Consider the following 18,530-nt stretch of genomic DNA (forward strand, 5'->3'; position numbering starts at 1 on the left):
GGTGTCAATATGGTCCTTGATGGTTAGGGAGGAGCAGGGGAGCACCTGTTTGGATGACACTTTCATAGATCGGACTTGCCTAGAAACCTGGTCAGGTGTTGTCAGAGAGAAAGAGGATAAAGGAAGAGGAGAAGAGGTAGAGATGGTCAAAGTGGGGGCGAGAGATGATGAGGGAGAGGAAGAGGAGATAGAGGACAGGATGTCCTGAGTTTTATCGAGAAGTGAGAGGCCATAACCATACAGAGGGCCTAGGAGAGGACAGGAGAGGTAGAGACTGCAACAGAATTGACCAGTTCCTTGCAGATTTCAAAGAGTTCAGCCATGTTGTTAGAGGCTGTAGAGACCCAGGCTTAAATGTGTTCTCTCTGCTTGATGGGTCTTAGTGCTTTGACTGGCATTTTGGCACAACCAGTCTAGGTATGTCTGAATGTGGCTTGGCATGCTTTACTGTAATGTTATTACGTGTGTACACTGGTCTACATTGTGCAGCCAATGGGACATGTTTTCAATGTGGAATTTTTAATAGCAAAGCATTAATGTTCCTGTTCACTGTTGGTAACTTGAAAGTATTGGATTGGGGTTATCCTACAAAACAATTGCAAACACTCTGGCTTTTTAGCCAATTTTTCTCAGAAGGTGTGATGTATATTGCATTAAAAAACATATTTACATCTTTGATATGATATGAAATGGCATTTATAACATGCCTATACACAAGTGTTTCAAGGCACGACGTGGCAAGGGGTGGGACAAAGGGAAGACAGACAACAATCTTACTAGGCCAGGTGACATTGAGATTGCGCAAGTGCAGGGGAGGAATGAGGGGAAATGTGCGAGGGGAAAGGGAAGGGGGCAGTGCAGTACATGCGATCACACTGTAGAACGAATAAAACAAATAAATACAAATAGAAAGGGAGGCCAGCTGGTGGCATGTGCAAGGGTAAGTGCAGACATCAAGTGTCAAGTGCTGGTGGGAGACTGTAGGAATACAAAAACAGACCCTGAGTGCAAGGGTTGCCAGGGGGGCAACCAGTGCAGTAATGCAACTTGCGGGGAGCAGACCTGGGCCTGAGATCAGAGGGTACCCAGGTGAGCAGTGCAGTTTCAATTTCAAACAGGAGTTCAACAGGGGAAAGGAAGATAGAAAGCAGAAGCAAAGAGGAAGGTATTGAGGTGCTTCCGGAAATACAGATGGTTGTCCTCAAGTTTCAGAGGGGAAGGGAGGCTGTTCCAGAGCGAGGCCCAAGCCGAGGAAAGAGATTTACCACAAACATGTTGGTTGGAGAAGCGACTGACCCTGAGGGAGCTGGAGATGGAGGAGCGAAGCGCTCGAGAAGGAAGATATTTATGAAGAGGGATTTGAAGGTATAAAACCCTAGCCCCCAGAAGGCCTTGTGAACAATGCAGTGGGTTTTGAACTTAATCCTCATAGCCACTGAATAGATTTCAGTCTTGGAGAGATACAATCCCTGGGCTTGAGGCCAAGGACAAGTCTTGCAGTCCTGTTTTGGATGAGTTGCAGAGGGCAGACAGAAGAAGCAGGCACATTTAGAAAGAGGCTGTTGCAGTAGTCCAGCCTAGAGAAATCCAGAGCTCTGGAGACAGTGAGCTTCTGGGGGAAGGAGAGGAAAGGAAGAATACCTCTGAGGAGGTGCAGTTGGTAGTGCAAATTCTTAGAGACATCGGAGATTTGAGGAGAGAAGGAGAGTGTGGAGTCGAAGATGACCCCAAGGTTTTAAACCTCACAGGTGGGAGCAGGAAGAGGGCCAAGAGTGTACCGGCCACTATTACAGTGTGTGACATACCCCTTCAGCAGCACGTTTGTGCGTATTGTGCAAGTGTGATCATCTAGGTTGGTCCAGAGTGTGGCACAAACCGTGATTTGTTGCTGAGTTGGGGGAGGAGGGCTCAGCATGGCTTGCATGGGCGCACCCACATTGTGTGTTATGCCACTGCCTCCAACACTCTCCCAAAGCTCTGTTAACCAAATGTTGTGTGGATGGAAAAGAGTAGTAGGGAGTCTCTTATACAAGGCATGAGAATCCGACCTTCCACCCCTAAATGGGAGGCAAAAATCGGATTGAGCTACCTTGAAACATAAGCAGAATGGCACTCAGAATTAATGAATGGTAATTCTACATGTGCGGTTGAACGGATAAGGCAAGAATGTGTGTGGCTGTATCAAAGAAGCAAGAAAACTTACGAGCTACAAGGCAGTATACTAAACAATGGTCATACAGTTTAGAAAATCGACTTTGGAAGGAAAACCATGCAGCAAGAATCACACATGGCAAAATTGCAATTGCTTCATTTCACAGGTTTAAAATAGCAAAACGGTTTGGAAAATGAGCTAAATGTTATGCTAATCTGATATCCCTGGGGGCGTCTGGAAGGCTCTGAGATCTGGAACCCTGGATGCGTAGTTGCCCAGTGCTGCATAATGAATCTGCAATTACAGAAGGGAGGATTTGTGATAACTGTCTCTAATGGGTGAATCTCCCACCTCCCTCTGACCAATTCCCTTCCCACTGGGTTCTTTTTTCATGTTAGTTATTTGTAGGGTGAGCTATCCGTCCTGCGTTTCTTGTGCAGGGGCGCTTGACGTTTGTTGGTGAGTTGCCCGAGTTGCTTCGCTGGTGCAGTATGCCTTCCTTGGGCCCAGGCCTGCTGTGACCCTGAATCTGCTGGTAGGCAGGTAGGTTTGTTAATTGTAAGTCTGTTCTGTTTATGGTGGGTATTTGTTAATGTCTTTTTCTCCTTCTTTTCAGGTGCAAAGGTCTTGATGCTGGCGTGCCGGATGGAGAGGCACGTTTCTAAGTAAGAGAAAGCGCGAAGCGCAGCGCCTTTATTGTCTTTTAAAGCTAACCTGTGTTTTCTTCTTCTTGTCCTCACAGGCCGCTGTGGTGCTGCGAGTGGATGAGAGCGCGATGAAAAACAGGCCTCCAGAATCCGTTGGTAAGTACAACGCTGTGCGGTTGTTTAATATTGAAAGCGAACCTGAATATGTCTCTTTTCCTTTGCAGATGTTGCTGTGCTCCGGATGGAAGCGTGGCTTAGCGCCATAGAATTCAGGTAAGACTGATGGAATTCAATGTTTTGAAAGAGCGTGTTATAATATTGTTTTTCCCTTTCTCGTTATTAAAGGTTGCAATGTTATAACAGCAGCTGTGGTAACGGTTTACCCGAAGTCCTTAAGCTAGTATTCACAGGTGAGTGATGTTTCTTCTTTCGGTTTCCACAGATTGCAGCCCAGTTGAGATGCTGAGTGCTGGATGTTGTTTTCTCAGGTGAGACGGAATAATCTTGTTCTTGTTCTTGCAGGATTACAGGAAGATGCTGAAGACCAGGAGCTGGACACAATGAGTGTCACGCTGCTGGTGGTAGAATAACACAAAGCGTGTTCTGCAGACAGGGAGTGGTTTATATAGCCCAGGTAAAGTAGTACCAGGGAAAGTATTTCCAGGCCTGCCACACCTAAAACACTATGGCATGGCTTGGTTCTTAAAACTACACTGTGTGGGTTCTTCCATGTTGGATTTAAAGGCCCATGTACATAAATGGGACCTAGTTTGAACAGCTCTTCCTTCCTACATATGAGCCTGGTGCCAATGGCACCAAGACTGGCTCCAAGAGCCCTTTTGCAGTGGTTTTAAGGCCCTCAGGGTTCTGGTGGGAGCCTGCTTGTGGCACAACGTGTGCCCCCTCACAGTGGTCATGACAGCACTCCCCCCCAAGGCCCCTCTCATGGTATCCTTCCTGTCCGGTCTGGGTTTGGTGGGGTTATCCAGGTGAAACCTCTTAATCAGACGTGGTGCGTGAATATGTTCACTTGGTTCCCAAGTTCAGTCTTGAGACCCGTACCCTTTCCAGTCCACGAAATAGTATAGCTTAGATCTGGTACGTTTCAAATGCAGGATGTTTTTAACTTCATATTCAGGCTCTCCATCAACTAGCACAGGTTTTGGTGGTGTTAAGACTCGGGCTCCTGGTTGTACAGGTTTTACAAGTGACACATGGAACACTGGATGAATTTGCATACTTGGTGGTAAGGCTAACTTGATGGCCACTGGATTTATCACTGATTCGATGGTATAGGGTCCTAGATATCTTAGATGAAAGGTCTGGGTACCTTTTATGGGCACATGTTTTGATGCCAACCAGACTACGTCTTCAACTTGGTAATCGGGAGCTTTCTTTCGATGCCGGTCCGAGGATTTGTTTTGTCTGTCTTTGGCTTGCAGTAATTGTTCATTTGCCCTTTTGAAGGCTTGGGTTATGCTTGTGTGTAGATTCTTTACCGCTGGCATTTCCAAGGTCGTGGGGGAGTCTAGTTCAGAGGTACGTGGATGTCTTCCGTATAGTGTGTAGAACAGGCTTTGTCCCGTTCTGGTGTGTATGGAGTTATTTTATGCGTATTCCGCTATCCATAACAGGTCTTTCCAATTCTCTTCCACTTGATGCAGCATGCAACGTAGATACTGCTATAATGTCTGGTTTGTTCTTTCTGTTTTTCCATGCGTTTGGTGGTGATGGCTAGTGGATAATGGAACATCGATTTGTGCCATGGTACAACATTTACTCCAGAAGTTGGATACAAATTGGCTTCCACGATCTGAGATTAGGACTGAGGGGAACCATGCAGTTTTATAATCTGTTCAAGAAAAGCTTTTGCCAGACCGGTAGCGTTAGGAAGTCCTTTGAATGGAATGAAATGTGCCATTTTAGAGAACAGGTCTACAACCACCAGAATGGTATTAAAACTTTGACAGGGAGGTAAATCCGTAATAAAATCAAGAAAACGAGTATGCCAGGGAGCCGGTGGAATATCCAGTGGTTGTAGAAGGCCAGCTGGTTTCTGTTTTTGTGATTTATTCTGTGCACATATCCCACAGGATAGAACAAATCGAGTAATGTCCTTACGCCAGGTTGGCCACTAATAATTCCGGTTAACCTTGGCTAGAGTCTTAGCAATTCTGGGATGGCCTTCGATCAAGTAATTGTGATAACCAGACATGACCAATTCTTGCAGATCTTTACTTGGTAGATATAATCGTTCCCTGAAGTATGGTAATCCATCCCGAACCGTGTGATGTTCATTTTGAGAATTCCATTTCTGCAATATCTCGGGGTTCATTAAGGTTCGAATCTTATCTTGAAATTCACTCAGAGTCAATGTGGTGGTGAGTCCCAGTAGTTTATCACTTGGGATGATGGCAACAGGGTCCAGGGTACTGTTCGTTTTCTCTTCAACACCCATATGAGACTAGGCATAGGACTTCAAATTCCGAACTCCCGGTTGGTATGTTATTAGGTAATCGTATTCTGCGAAGAATAGAGCCCACCGCAACTGTCATGAAGATTGGGCTTTTGCTGACTTTAGGTATTGAAGGTTTCAGTGATCTGTGATTACTGTGATGGTATGTCTGGCACCGAATAGATACTGCTGCCAGGCTTTGAAGGCTGATTTTATTGCCAACAATTCTTTGTCTGTAATTGCATAGTTAAGTTCTGGTGGTGAGAATTTACGTGACCAAAAGGCCACGGGGTGTAATTGGCCTGTCTCTGGATCTCTTTGAGAGAGAACTGCTCCCATAGCTACGTTGGAAGCATCAGTTTCCACTACATAGGGGAGATCAGGGCGAGGATGTCGTAAAATTGGCGTGGAGGTGAATCTTTTCTTAACAACCACTGAACAGGTTATCATGCCTTGTTCTTCCGAGAAAGGGGCGCCTGCTACCTTTGTTGAATTCTTTGAAGGATCTTGGGGTTGGTCACCCTAGGTTACTTGGGGGCAACCAGACGTGGATTCACTGCTCACTGTGCTTAGAGAGGTTCAGTTTCACCTCACTGATGATGTCCAACAAGGCTGAAACACGTGTATGGGGTTGCTGTTGGTACTCTTATACATAGAGGAATTTCCATAGCATTTGGGTGCTGGACTGCCCATGTGGGCGGGACAAAGACTGATATGCAAATGGATATTTCCCACCTGTGAAAGGTACAGTGAGCAAAAAGCAGATGGCTGCTAACTCTCAATGGGGTTAACAACCACTGAACAGGTTATCATGCCTTGTTCTTCCGAGAGAGGGGCGCCTGCTACCTTTGTTGAATTCTTTGAAGGAACCTTGGGTTGGTCCTCCTAGGTTACCTGGGAGCAACCAGACGTGGACTCCCTGCTCACTGTGCTTAGAGAGGCTCAGCTTCACCTCACTGATGATGCCCAACAAGGCTGAAACATGTGTATGGGGTTGCTGTTGGTACTCTTGTTCAGAGAGGAATTGCCATAGCATTTCGGTGCTGGACTGCCCATGTGGGCGGGACAAAGACTGATGTGTAAATGGATATTTCCCAGCTGTGAAAGGTACAGTGAGCAAAAAGCAGATGGCTGCTAACTCGCAATGTGGTTAACAACCACTGAACAGGTTATCATCTCTTGTTCTTCCGAGAGAGGGGCGCCTGCTACCTTTGATGAATTCTTTGAAGGAATTTGGGGTTGGTCACCCTAGGTATCTGTGGGCAACCAGACGTGGACTCCCTGCACACTGTGCTTAGAGTGGCTCATCTTCACCTCACTGATGATTCCCAACGAGGCTGAAACACATGTATGGGGTTGTTGTTGGTACTCTTGTTCAGAGAGGAATTCCCATAACATTTCGGTGCTGGACTTACCATGTGGGCGGGACAAAGACTGATATGTATATGGATATTTCCCATCTGTGAAAGGTACAGTGAGCAAAAAGCAGATGGCTGCAAACTCTCAATGTGGTTAACAACCACTGAACAGGTTATCATGCCTTGTTCTTCCGAGAGAGGGGCGCCTGCTACCTTTGTTGAATTCTTTGAAGGAACTTGGGGTTGGTCATCCAAGATTACCTGGGGACAACCAGACGTGGTCTCCCTGCTCACTGTGCTTAGAGAGGCTCAGCTTCACCTCACTGATGATTCCCAACAAGGCTGAACCACTTGTATGGGGTTGCTGTTGTTACTCTTGTTCAGAGAGGAATTACCATAGCATTTTGGTGCTGGACTGCCCATGTGGGCGGGACAAAGACTGATATGCAAATGGATATTTCCCATTTGTGAAAGGTACAGTGAGCAAAAAGCAGATGTCTGGTAACTCTCAATGGGCCTCATTAGGACCCAGGCGGTAAGGGGTTTACGCCGGCGTAAACCATGGCGCCCCTTACCGCCTGAGTACGAGTTCCCTTAGCGCCATGGGGATTTTAACGCCTGCTTTTAGCAGGCGTTAAAATCCATGGCGCTAAGGGACCTTGTTGTTAATTACGCCACCGTAATTTACGGTGGCGTAATTAACGGCTTCCCCACTCCCATTATGCCCTATGGGGCCAGAAATGGGAATGGGGAAGGGTAAATGGGGATTGGGGACTTACCGCCCCGCCAACCTCGGAATGGGGCGGTAAGTCCGCCAACCCCCATGGCGGAGTTGGCAGCTTAGCGCCATGGACCATGGTGCTAATAGCGCCATGGTCCTCCGCCAAGGTCCTAATGAGGGCCAATGTGGTTAACAACCACTGAACAGGTTATCATGCCTTGTTCTTCCGAGAGAGGGGGCCTGCTATCTTTGTTGAAGTCTTTTAAAGCTAACCTGTGTTTTCTTCTTCTTCTCCCCACAGGCCACTGTGGTTCTGCGAGTGGATGAGAGAGTGATGAAAAACAGGCCTCCGGATTCCGTTAAAGTAAGGACAGTGATGTGCGGTTGTTTAATTTTGAAAGCGAACCTGAATATGTCTCTTTTCCTTTGCAGATGTTGTTGTGGTGCTCCGGATGGAAGCGTGGCGTAGCGCCATGGAATTCAGGTAAGACTGATGGAATTCAATGTTTTGGAAGTGTGTGTTTTAATATTGTTTTTACCTTTCTCGTTATTGCAGGTCGCAATGTTTGAACAGCAGCTGTGGTAGTGGTTCGCCAGAGGTCCTTAAGCTAGTACTCACAGGTGAGTGATGTTTCTTCTTCTGTCAGTTTCCACAGATTGCAGCCCAGTTGAGATGCTGAGTGCTGGATGGTGTTTTCTCAGGTAAGACAGAATAATCTTGTTCTTGTTCTTGCAGGATTACAGGAAGATTGCTGAAGACCAGGAGCTGGACACGGTGAGCGTCACGCTGCTGGTGGCAGAATAACATGAAGCGTGTTCTGCAGTCAGAGTGTTGTTTATATAGCCCAGGTAAAGTTGTACCAGGGAATGTAGTTCCAGCCCTGCCACACCCAAAACTCTAGACCGCAAGGCTTGGTTCTTAGAACTAGACTGTGTGGGTGCTTCCCTGTTGGATTTAAAGGCCCATGTACATAAATGGGACCTAGTTTGAACAGCCCTTCCTTCCTATATATGAGCCTGGTTCCAAAGGCGCCAGGACTACCTCCAGGAGCCCTTTTGCAGTGGTTTTAAAGCACTCGGGGTTCTGGTGGGAGCCTGCTTGTGGCACAACTTGTGCCCCCTCACAGTGGTCATGACACTAAACAGACATAATCGGAAATCGGTTTTAATGCTAAGGTACAAAGGCACATAACAGTTATGATATGAACGTTAAAGGGTGACTCTTGATGGATGACAGTAGGGGATTTGTTATAGGGAGAGAAAATTGGCGTTTATAATGAAAGCAGTTACACTGGCAAAATCGATTTTAAAAGGAAAATGACAAGTTCTACTGAGAATATATTATAGTGGCTAGATTATCAAAGAAGGATGCTTCCTGTGAAAGGGTTAATTTGCTATTTTAAGCCATTCACATGGTCTGATTATTTACATGCGAATTAATTAATTTATTCCAAATAGTACGAAGTATTTATACAACGGACTGAAATGATTTGGAAAGAATGGCGCTAACACGTGGAGATTAATATAGATTTTCCTAATGACAGGATAAACAGAGGATTCTGGACATTTAAGATTTTACTATGGTATTTATAGGATTTCTATGGGAATCGGCATAATACAAGGTAACAAAGCAATGGATGCAGCTTGTTGGTTACTGGGGAAGGGTGATTCTTGAATGGGGTCGTTTTGACAGCTAGCTGGGTCTTTGGATAGCAGGATGGGGTTCTGGTCACTGCTTTGTGGTGGCTCTCCTCTAGGGACTCAGCAAGGCAACCGGGGTCTGGTTACAGTGAACAGCGGCGTGCATCATCTGGGCAAAGCAGGTAGTGGGGCAAAGCCGGTCTGGTCACTGGATCAACCCAAAAAGGGTTCCACAGCCCTTTTCTTCCTGTGAATAATTGGGATTTAGTAGAGTTTAATTCTGGATAGTGCTTCTGTCTGGATAGGAGGTACTGCATGGATCAGGATCAGCTACCCCTGGCCTGGCACTGGAATCTGGAATCTTGCAGGGTGAATGTGGAAGGTCTGGATCTCTGGATGTTGTGGGTTGGATTTTTGGATGCTAGATTTTTTTGATTGTCCTGATTTTTGAATGTCTCCTCCTTATATAGGCTGGATGACATCAGATGATTTTTACTATGTGGACAGAACTAAGCTGGACATACTTCTAAGTTCGGATAGGTCAGCCTGTAAACAGATTGGACTGAAGGAAGTGACTCCGTTTTTGTATGTGTGTTTTTATGATGTGCTTTGTTATACCATAATTACTTTTGCCAAAATCAGTTATGAGACAAAACCATCATATTTATAAATGTCACCCTTATAATAATTAGATAGGAAAATATCATATGTCACATGGAGCATACTATTCCAAACCCCAAGTTTGTACAATGCTGTTTAGTCCTTCTGGCAACCTTTTGCAATTTGTATGGCAAATATTTCCTCTAAAAATCTACAAATGGGTATACTGAAGCTTATCAATGTTGGACATATTTGCATTTACGTTTCATAACGGTACCATATACGGTTTTCCCAGAAATGTCATTTTACTAGCGTTTGGATCCTCCACATGCTAGGAAGATCCTGATTGTCTTATTTTTATAGCGCAAAAATTACATTCAATCTGTCATAATTTTACATTACTGCTTCTTTAGATTACTGAAATAAACATATTTCTTTTAGACATAGAGTCTTTTCAATCACAGGGGTGGCTTTGTTCCCAAAAGTGGGCAGTCCTTATAAACCCGCAGCAAAATGTCATGCTCTGGTCAGCTTTGCCCAGAGGTTGCTATGACTACCCTTTGATCCTAGGCAGTTGAAGCTGAGGAGAGGTGTCAGAGGAATTCACACTTCCATAACAGGGCTGTCCATTGTCCCAAACTGCAGCAATGCTGATCAGTCTGACAAAGTCACCACTTCCCACACCTCTGGGCCTTTCATGTGTTAAAGGAACTTCCTCTCACATGGGGCTGGCACCTTTGAAGTGAAAGCCTTTGCAAAGACTGGTTTGACAGCAATTTCTGGGCCTAGCCATGATGTTGAAGTTATTTTTGTGGGAAAATGTTGAAGTTATTTTTGTGGGAAAAAATAAACTACACAGAGTACAATTTACTTATATCTTGGCAGCTTTTCTTCCCAACATATCTAGTTTTGTTTCAGGGCATGTTACAGTATTATTTGCATTGAGCTTGTACAATGCCAATTCACTGCTTTGCAAAGCAGTTCAACACAGGTTAATTTTAATTTCCCTAGTCATTTACAAATGTGATTTTCCTTGCATCTTTATTCTGAGCATTTCCATAGCTCTGGTCAATTTCTAATACACAGGAATCTGTTCAAAACAAGGGTTCGTTGAAGCTGACATCAGCAAAGGGAGAGCAAGAGCTTCTTGTGAAGAGTTCCGACTTTGTTACTTTGTTGCAAGAGTAAATGCTTGCTGTATGGCCTGAAACAGATTTCTCTACTCTTTCACAGATTGTTATTGACACACAATGGGCCTCATTCCGAGTATGGCGCTAACCAATGGCGCTATTAACGCCTTGGTTGACGCCGTACCCGGACCGGCAGCGCCTTGGTGGATGGCGGAATTACCGCCCCATTCCAAGGTTGGCGGGGCGGTAATTCCCCATTCACCAAGGCTCTTCCCCATTCCCAAATGAGCCCCCATAGGGCTCAATGGGAATGGGGAAGATGCAAATAACGGTGACCGTTCATTACGGTCACCGTTATTGGCTTGGAGGCCCCTTTGCGCCCTCGACTTTAACACCTGCTCAAAGCAGGCGCTAAGGGCGAGGGCGCAGAGGGAACTCGGAGTATGGCGATAAGGGAATACCGCCACCGGTCTCGTTACCGGTGGCCGCTATCCCTTACCGCCATACTCGGAATGAGGCCCAATGCCTTTCAGGGAGGAATGGCCCTCATTTGATGTGGTTCATTCTGAAGATAGATGGGCATGGCTGTGTTTTACTGGAACCAAACTGTGTAATGTTGAATGATGAAAACTGCACCAGTGCAAATCATTTTAAATGCAGAACATTTTTTTTTTTTTCAGTTGCAATTTTTGAGCTGGCAGCATAGCAGCGCTGCCTTTGAATTATTTTCTTTGGTGTACAGGAAGTAAATAAATGCAGCCATTCTCGGGGTGTTCTATGTTCCATCTCGCCCCATATGTGCTCAGCAGAGCCAGCACAGCCATTACTTTTGCAACTGCTAAAATGCAGTTTTGGTGATGCAGGGGAGTTCTCCATACTGGTAAATGTACCCCACAAGCCCAACAACAAAGGCTGATGGACAAGGCTGGAGACTGGCTGTGTCTGTCTGGTCCAGGAAGGCCGCCCACATGTCCATCCATTAAGGTATGTGCCTTTACCTGCATCCTCTCACATATTAAATCCTACTGTCCCCTATCTGCTACCATCTCACTGGAATATCTGTTATTACCCCTCAACCTTAAATAGGGACTACCTAAGGCAATACTTATCTATGACTATCTTTCATCATAATTAAAATGCTGGTTTGATGACTGCTACCTCTCACGTAACTCTATAATTTGCTGAATCTAGACTCCATTGCCCGCACTGCTGATGTAGCCCCCAGCCCTACATAGTGTGGCTTTTCCAGCATGCGCTCAGCAACCCACTGTACTACTGTTGACTATATATGCTTGTTGTGATCCCGCATGCCCACCATGCTTTAATCTGGACCCAATAAATGGGGCATGTCTTAAGCCTTCCTGGAGTCTCAAACCTGAACATTGTTTATCTCATTATAACTGCCTTGGAACTTTATATCTTGTAACCGTTTAACATGTAACATTCCTGTAGTGTAACTATTCCCAGATGCCTCATGGCTTTGTTCCACTGCTATAAATGCAAACAATTAAACTAAAATAAATATCTAGACTGTCCTACATTGCTGCAGCCAGTTTGGAAATGTATTCTTATTGTGGCATGCTAGTTTTAATGACAAAGCTAACAAGATAATTGTATTATGTGGGAATACTGGCATATAATGGCAGGGCTAGGTTGGACATATTTTCCTATAGTACCATTACTGGCATTGTGCATAAGCAAACATGTGTTCTTATATGGGAATACTGGCATATATTGGTTCAGGTATCATGGAAATGCATGGGCACAGCCAGCGTGATTTTTTTTTGTATAATGCCATTTATTGTGGGGTAAGGCATTTGGGGAAATGCTTCCTGTACACTGTTGGTCATGAGTAACCCATGGCAAATTGCCTTTTTACAAAACTTGTCACAGAAATTGTTAAGTATAATGCACCATTTTCACCTATTATTCACCATAATTTCATGGAGGAGAACCGTCTGTAACTCCTTTGGTTGGCTCGGGCTCCCTCGCTGCTCTTGGTCGCTCTTGCGTATTTGTGCCAAATATTTACACCCTTCCACTTAAAAAAATCACCTGTCGTCACTGGGAAGCGGAAGCCAAGATTGAATAAGGCAACTTCCAATGTTCTCTTGTAAGAACAATGTCTGGCTGTTGAAGCGAGTACTGGATTTCGACAGGTCTATGGTAGGGGCACTCATGTGGGTCCAGCATGATGCATCTACTAGATGGAAACAATGATTCCTGCAAGTATTTAATGCTCAAACATCCCAGTGTGTAAGTAGGCTTGCATTGCAATACAGGGTACTTTTGTACTGTATCCTGGAGAGACGGAGGGTCTCCCAGGTGCATAGTCAGCAATTCTCAGGGTCTGACACTAGCAGAGGATGGAACTTTCAGTCTCATGCACACTATTGTATTTTGAAATTGCTTCTTTTATGTTTCTAGATACTGCTGATGGTCAGGGCCATCTTAAGCACTTTTGGGGCCCTGAGCATGGACATCTTAGGAGCCCCCCTCCACCAAACCAACGGAATTAAGTGATCAAGAATATCTGCCTCCCTCAACCGCAATCACAACCCATAGGTTGATATGCTGCCTCACAGCATTACAAATAAGGATGTTTACTCCCTGTAAGTCCCCTTACCCTCTTCATTCTTACTCTAATCACAACATTATCAGTCTACAGAGAGGTTACTTCTGTTCTAGCTTAGATTCAGGAGACTTTTTAGCAATAGAATCCAGGAAGGTATGCAGCATGTAGTATTAATACAAACCTGTATTTAAAAGGTACATGTAACCCAGAATACACAGAAAACTCACATTTACTGCCTCACAGAATTCAAACGTGCACAAGCATGGATAAAGGAGACGAATTGGTAGGAAGGAGAAAGTCACACATACCATAGCATGGATAGCGGATGCAGATTAGATGCAACCAGGAAGGTGTCTATATCCAGACAGACTGAGATTATAAATGGGACATGGTTTTCCAATAGTGTTGCCATTAGAGATCAAAAGAATAAAGTGCCTGTGGTGTGCAATATATCAATGCTCACTATTATAGTGGAAGCAATACTATAGCCAGTGAAACTATGAGTGAGGCTGTTTGAAAAGGAAATCTCTCTGAAGGGCTGACAATTTTGAAAGGTTTAGGGCTGCCAATTTCGAGAGGCTAGTCAATGCAAGATTAAATTAGATGCCGGCATGACACACACTGGTTAAGGGGTGAATCTGGGATTTGTGAACACTTTCATTACCAGTTTTTACCATGAACTAAAATAATCTAATTTTATAAAACTGATTTGGAAAGTAGACCAATCACATTACCAAACATGACAATTTTTAAAACTAAATATTATAGAAGAGTGTAATACAGAATGATTCTAGCGCCATTATCTCCATCATCAAGAGAAGTATATATGTACCAGCATACCAATCAGTGTGATTTAACAGATTTAATCTGGGTTTGACTTTTGTATTTTAAAGCTTTAAATAGTTCAAAAACACTGGCTTGTGAAACTGTCCCTTATAAACGTGCAGAAAAACCTTTGACTTTTACAAAAATGCAAAGCGTTTTTTGTGTCAAATGAGCAGACTTTAAAATATGCTTGCACCAATCCTGCACCACCTGGTCTGCTCCCTTCTGTCTACCACACCTTCCACTCAAATGGCCTGCATAAGATGAAAGATCAAGTAATGGGTTAAACGATGCCACCAGCATGAGAGGAGTCAAACTTCAAAGAAGACAGTACAGTAATCTACTAGATATTAGATGATTTGGCCAGGATCACTGTATTGTCTGCTGGCAAAGCCAGGATACAAGCATGAATGTTTTGATTCCATATTTGGATACTTATTCATCTCTTGGACTAACAGTTCATGCTCCTCATTGGAGGTGATTGCCTAGTTTTTGCAACAACCCATCTGAACAAACCAATTTCTAGACCTTCACCATAAAGATGACATGCTCGTTTTTTATAGCAGCCCCTATCTGGTGCAGGTACATTGTTGATAATAGCACCGGTTGTCGGAATTGAAACAATGTTATGCCTCCTATCGCAACAATTGTATGTGTATTGGCCTACGCCAAGTTGTCTAAACATCATATGCGAACAAACTCTGCGGCAAGGTCTTGACCTTAGAGAAAGTAATGTAAGTCGCCATCTTGGATTGAGCCGCCATTTTAGGTTCTCTTGTAATGTGGAAGTCACCCTGAACATCAAAATGGAGGCCGAATGACATTCTGAGTAAGACTCTGACCGTAGTGACCTCCGTACACACGAATAATTAATATGCCTGTAGGCCACTTGTCGGGGTCGCGAACTGAGACCTTGTCCTATTGTTGACCTATGTGTAAATGTACAACTATATCAGCAAAACTAATCAAAATGCATATATTATCGGATTGACCTGGCAAAGGGACCCATAGGCCCGACTCCTAGAATGGTTAACCCACGAGGGGGTTGGCCAAGCACTGGATAAAGAGTATAAAAACCCAAGTATTCCAATGTACGGTCTCTCTTACTAATGCATCGAACCTTCGTTGAAGTTCGTTACGTTACTCTGAGAGCCGAATAGCTATCCGTTTGTCAATTGACTTTGGTAACTGTTGTAGCTTTTAAATAAAGCACTTGTATGTTCTTTGTAACCTGTGTTGGTGTGTTTCTTTTGGGCTTCCCGGCCTCGTATTATTTTTCTGTTTCCACAGGTTCTGCTGCAAGACCAAGTACAAACGCAAGCAGGTTTATAAACTTCAGCCAGCCTTACAGGAATGTGTTATTCTAATCTTGCATAGGAACACATCTCTGGAATGAGTACTTAACACACTGAGCTAACTTCTGAACCATAGTGGCACTCAATTTACCAATATGCATTTCAAATTTGGCTTTTGCACATGATCAGCATAATTCTCAAAGGAAGGGAACAATGCTCCACGAGTTGTGCCGCAAGGAACACACAAACTATATATACCACAGTGAACAAAGAAAGCATTACATGATGAATTGACCAAGGCAGAATGTACTTGCCAAAAGAGACAGGCAATAGGTTTAGAGCCTCGGCACCATGCCATAAAATATCCTGAGGTGTGCTATTTAAGTCTCGTGAACAAAGGAATCTTACTTCTTTAGATCAGGCAGCCATGTGGGCTGGGCAAGTGCCCCTTTTCCCTCCCATAAAAACGTCTCTGCTGTCCAGAAAGAAGTACATCTCAACATACACCTAAATTGGAAAATGTGTTCTCAAAATGAAAGCCAAAACACGTCGCCTAACCGTCATTGGCACCTCTGGATTTTCCAATCCTTTTGATTCCACTAACACATTCCATTACCCGGTGTTTTATTTGAGAACTTGAATGCTTAGATTGCTTGGTTGGCCCTGGCGCTGCGTTTTATTTCTGTTTTCTGTCCTCGACGTGCTGCTGGTTTCGCCTAGCACGAAAGACGATTCAATCCTGCACCTGACAGAGTGCATCGCGTATCTCGACAGACTGTCCTGTAGTTATCTTTCAGGCGGCTCAGAGAACGGCAAGGCCAGAAAATGAATGTATGTACCCAGCACAAGTGTCACATCATGCATCAAAATGAAGAAAGTTCAATTTCACGGATATACAAGACTGGGCTAACTCACAACTTCACATGGACACTGGGCCTCTGTCAAAAAAGAAAAACTGTCAGGGTTACTTTTAAAATGTCAACTCGTACACAGAACTGATCAAGCAAGCAAAGGGTAGTGGACTACTGGCCATCGGGCTTATCTTTGATAGTTAAGGCATTCAATTAAACATCTAGCTGAAATAGATATCACAGCGAGTAGAACGCTCGCTTTGAAATCCGTCCGGAGCCTGTTGACGCAGGTTCGAATCCCGGCTGTGCCAAGCTCATCCTTCCAAGGTCGATAAATGAGCACCACACACCGATAAGTAAAAGCCACTTATTATTATAGTTATGTTAGTTGCAAACATACAAAATACATGCTTATACAGTACTATCCAAAAACGATCAGATTTGAATGCGGCCGATTTATAGAAATTGTCTGGTAGTCAATACTGTAGCCAGCTCGATACAAGGTCCTGCTTTGTACCTTTGCCATGACATGTAACGGTCAGAGCATAGCTGGGGAGGGGCGATGACGAGGTTTGCCAGTGAAGTTTAGCCCTTCGCTTTAGACATGAATCAAACCATTTAACAGGGAGGACAGAGGTTGCATTCTGAATCATACGTCTGTCCGTGCTCCATCTTGCAGGCCAGCTCATAGAAAGAATCATTCACACACGCACACGCTCACTTTCTCAAGCGACTGATTCCCGTCCATGGAGGTGAGCGCGCAAACGCATAAACTACACTTGTGATTAATCCCAGCGCACGTTCTAGCGCCGCCAAAATGGCTTCTTTGTGCAACGCCATGCCACTCCACAGTGGTTTCAGTCATTCTGTGAAACCAGCAGGTAAAAAGTTCACATCTAGCACGTGATCACAGCATAAAGAAGTTTCCTCTTCTGCGAGCCCTTAAATTATAACAGTAATTGTACACTGCTGGTGGGCGTGGGTCCGGGGATACTAGAGCTAGGGAAAGGGCGAGTTTTCGAAATATGAGTTCGTGCTGCCAAGGGAGACTTCTCAGGAACCTTTTGTTTTTACAACAGAGCCCAGACATACAGTATCACCTTGTCTTCTGGAAAGCCTAACAGCTCCCAAATTCCATGTTAGGATTTAGCTGGTAACCATGCTTCAGAAATACCAGTGCACGGCGGCTCTTTTAAGCGGTTCAATTCACTTTTCACTGTGATAAAACATTATGCGGTGTAGGTGCACAGTGGCAAATCATTGCACGACTTGTTTTTTTTTTACAATTTACATGTCACACTTATTGTTGGTTAAAAGTCAGAGCACACGAACACAGTTATTCTGACAGATCTAAATGTGAACATTTTCGAAATATTCTACAACAATGATGTTTAAATGTCGAATGGATGCGTGCGTAAAAACGCTGAAATGCTGAGAACATTACATTTTCTAATGGGGTTTTGCCATTATAGAACGCTTCTGTGAATTAGGCTCATAATGAGCAAACACATTCTGTTCAACTGCTGTTGGTGCAGAATCCAGCAGGTTTAACCAAATGTGAACAATGAAGCGGTGGAACAGGGAAATGGTCCAATATCCATGTGTAAAAATGCATTGCAAAGCCAACAGTTTTCGCTTTTGTGTAAGTATGGGATCGGCATTTGCAAGGCACTGATTTAATGGTACTCCCTAGCCATAAGATTGCAACAGCTACACAATGAAGTGATTACCTAGCCATATCATGCCAGTACCTGGCAAATGCCTATTGTCTACCTCAAGTCAAAACTGCTTGCGTTGTCTGCTATTGTTTTTAACAGGACTTTAGTATATGTTAAAAGTCCTGTTAAAAACGCTTGTTTTTAACAGGACTTTATATATATTTATATATATATATATATATATATATATATATATACATATATATATATTCAAAGAAAAAACTTTGCTAAAGGGACGTTTTGGTTTCAAGTAAAACCGAAAACCCCCACAAATTCGCCAGTTATGGTCAGCTAAACAACCATAACTCACGCCACCACCGTGCACTGCTAAGACTAAAACCCAGGACATCAAAGATAACATCACAAATGTCATTGATGACATCACTGATGACATCACATATCTGGGCTACTTTATTTCTGTCCAACAGGTGTCCAACTTAACCATAACGTCCCTTTAACAACATTTTTTCAGTGAATTTCTATTATGCTCACCTGATATCCCCGGGGGCGTCTAGAAGGCTCTGAGATCTGGAACCCTGGATGCGTAGATGCCCAGTGCTGA

The sequence above is a fragment of the Ambystoma mexicanum genome, chromosome 6p, assembly GCF_040938575.1.
Source record: "Ambystoma mexicanum isolate Mex_15411 chromosome 6p, UKY_AmexF1_1, whole genome shotgun sequence".
NCBI classification, from domain to species: Eukaryota; Metazoa; Chordata; class Amphibia; order Caudata; family Ambystomatidae; genus Ambystoma; species Ambystoma mexicanum.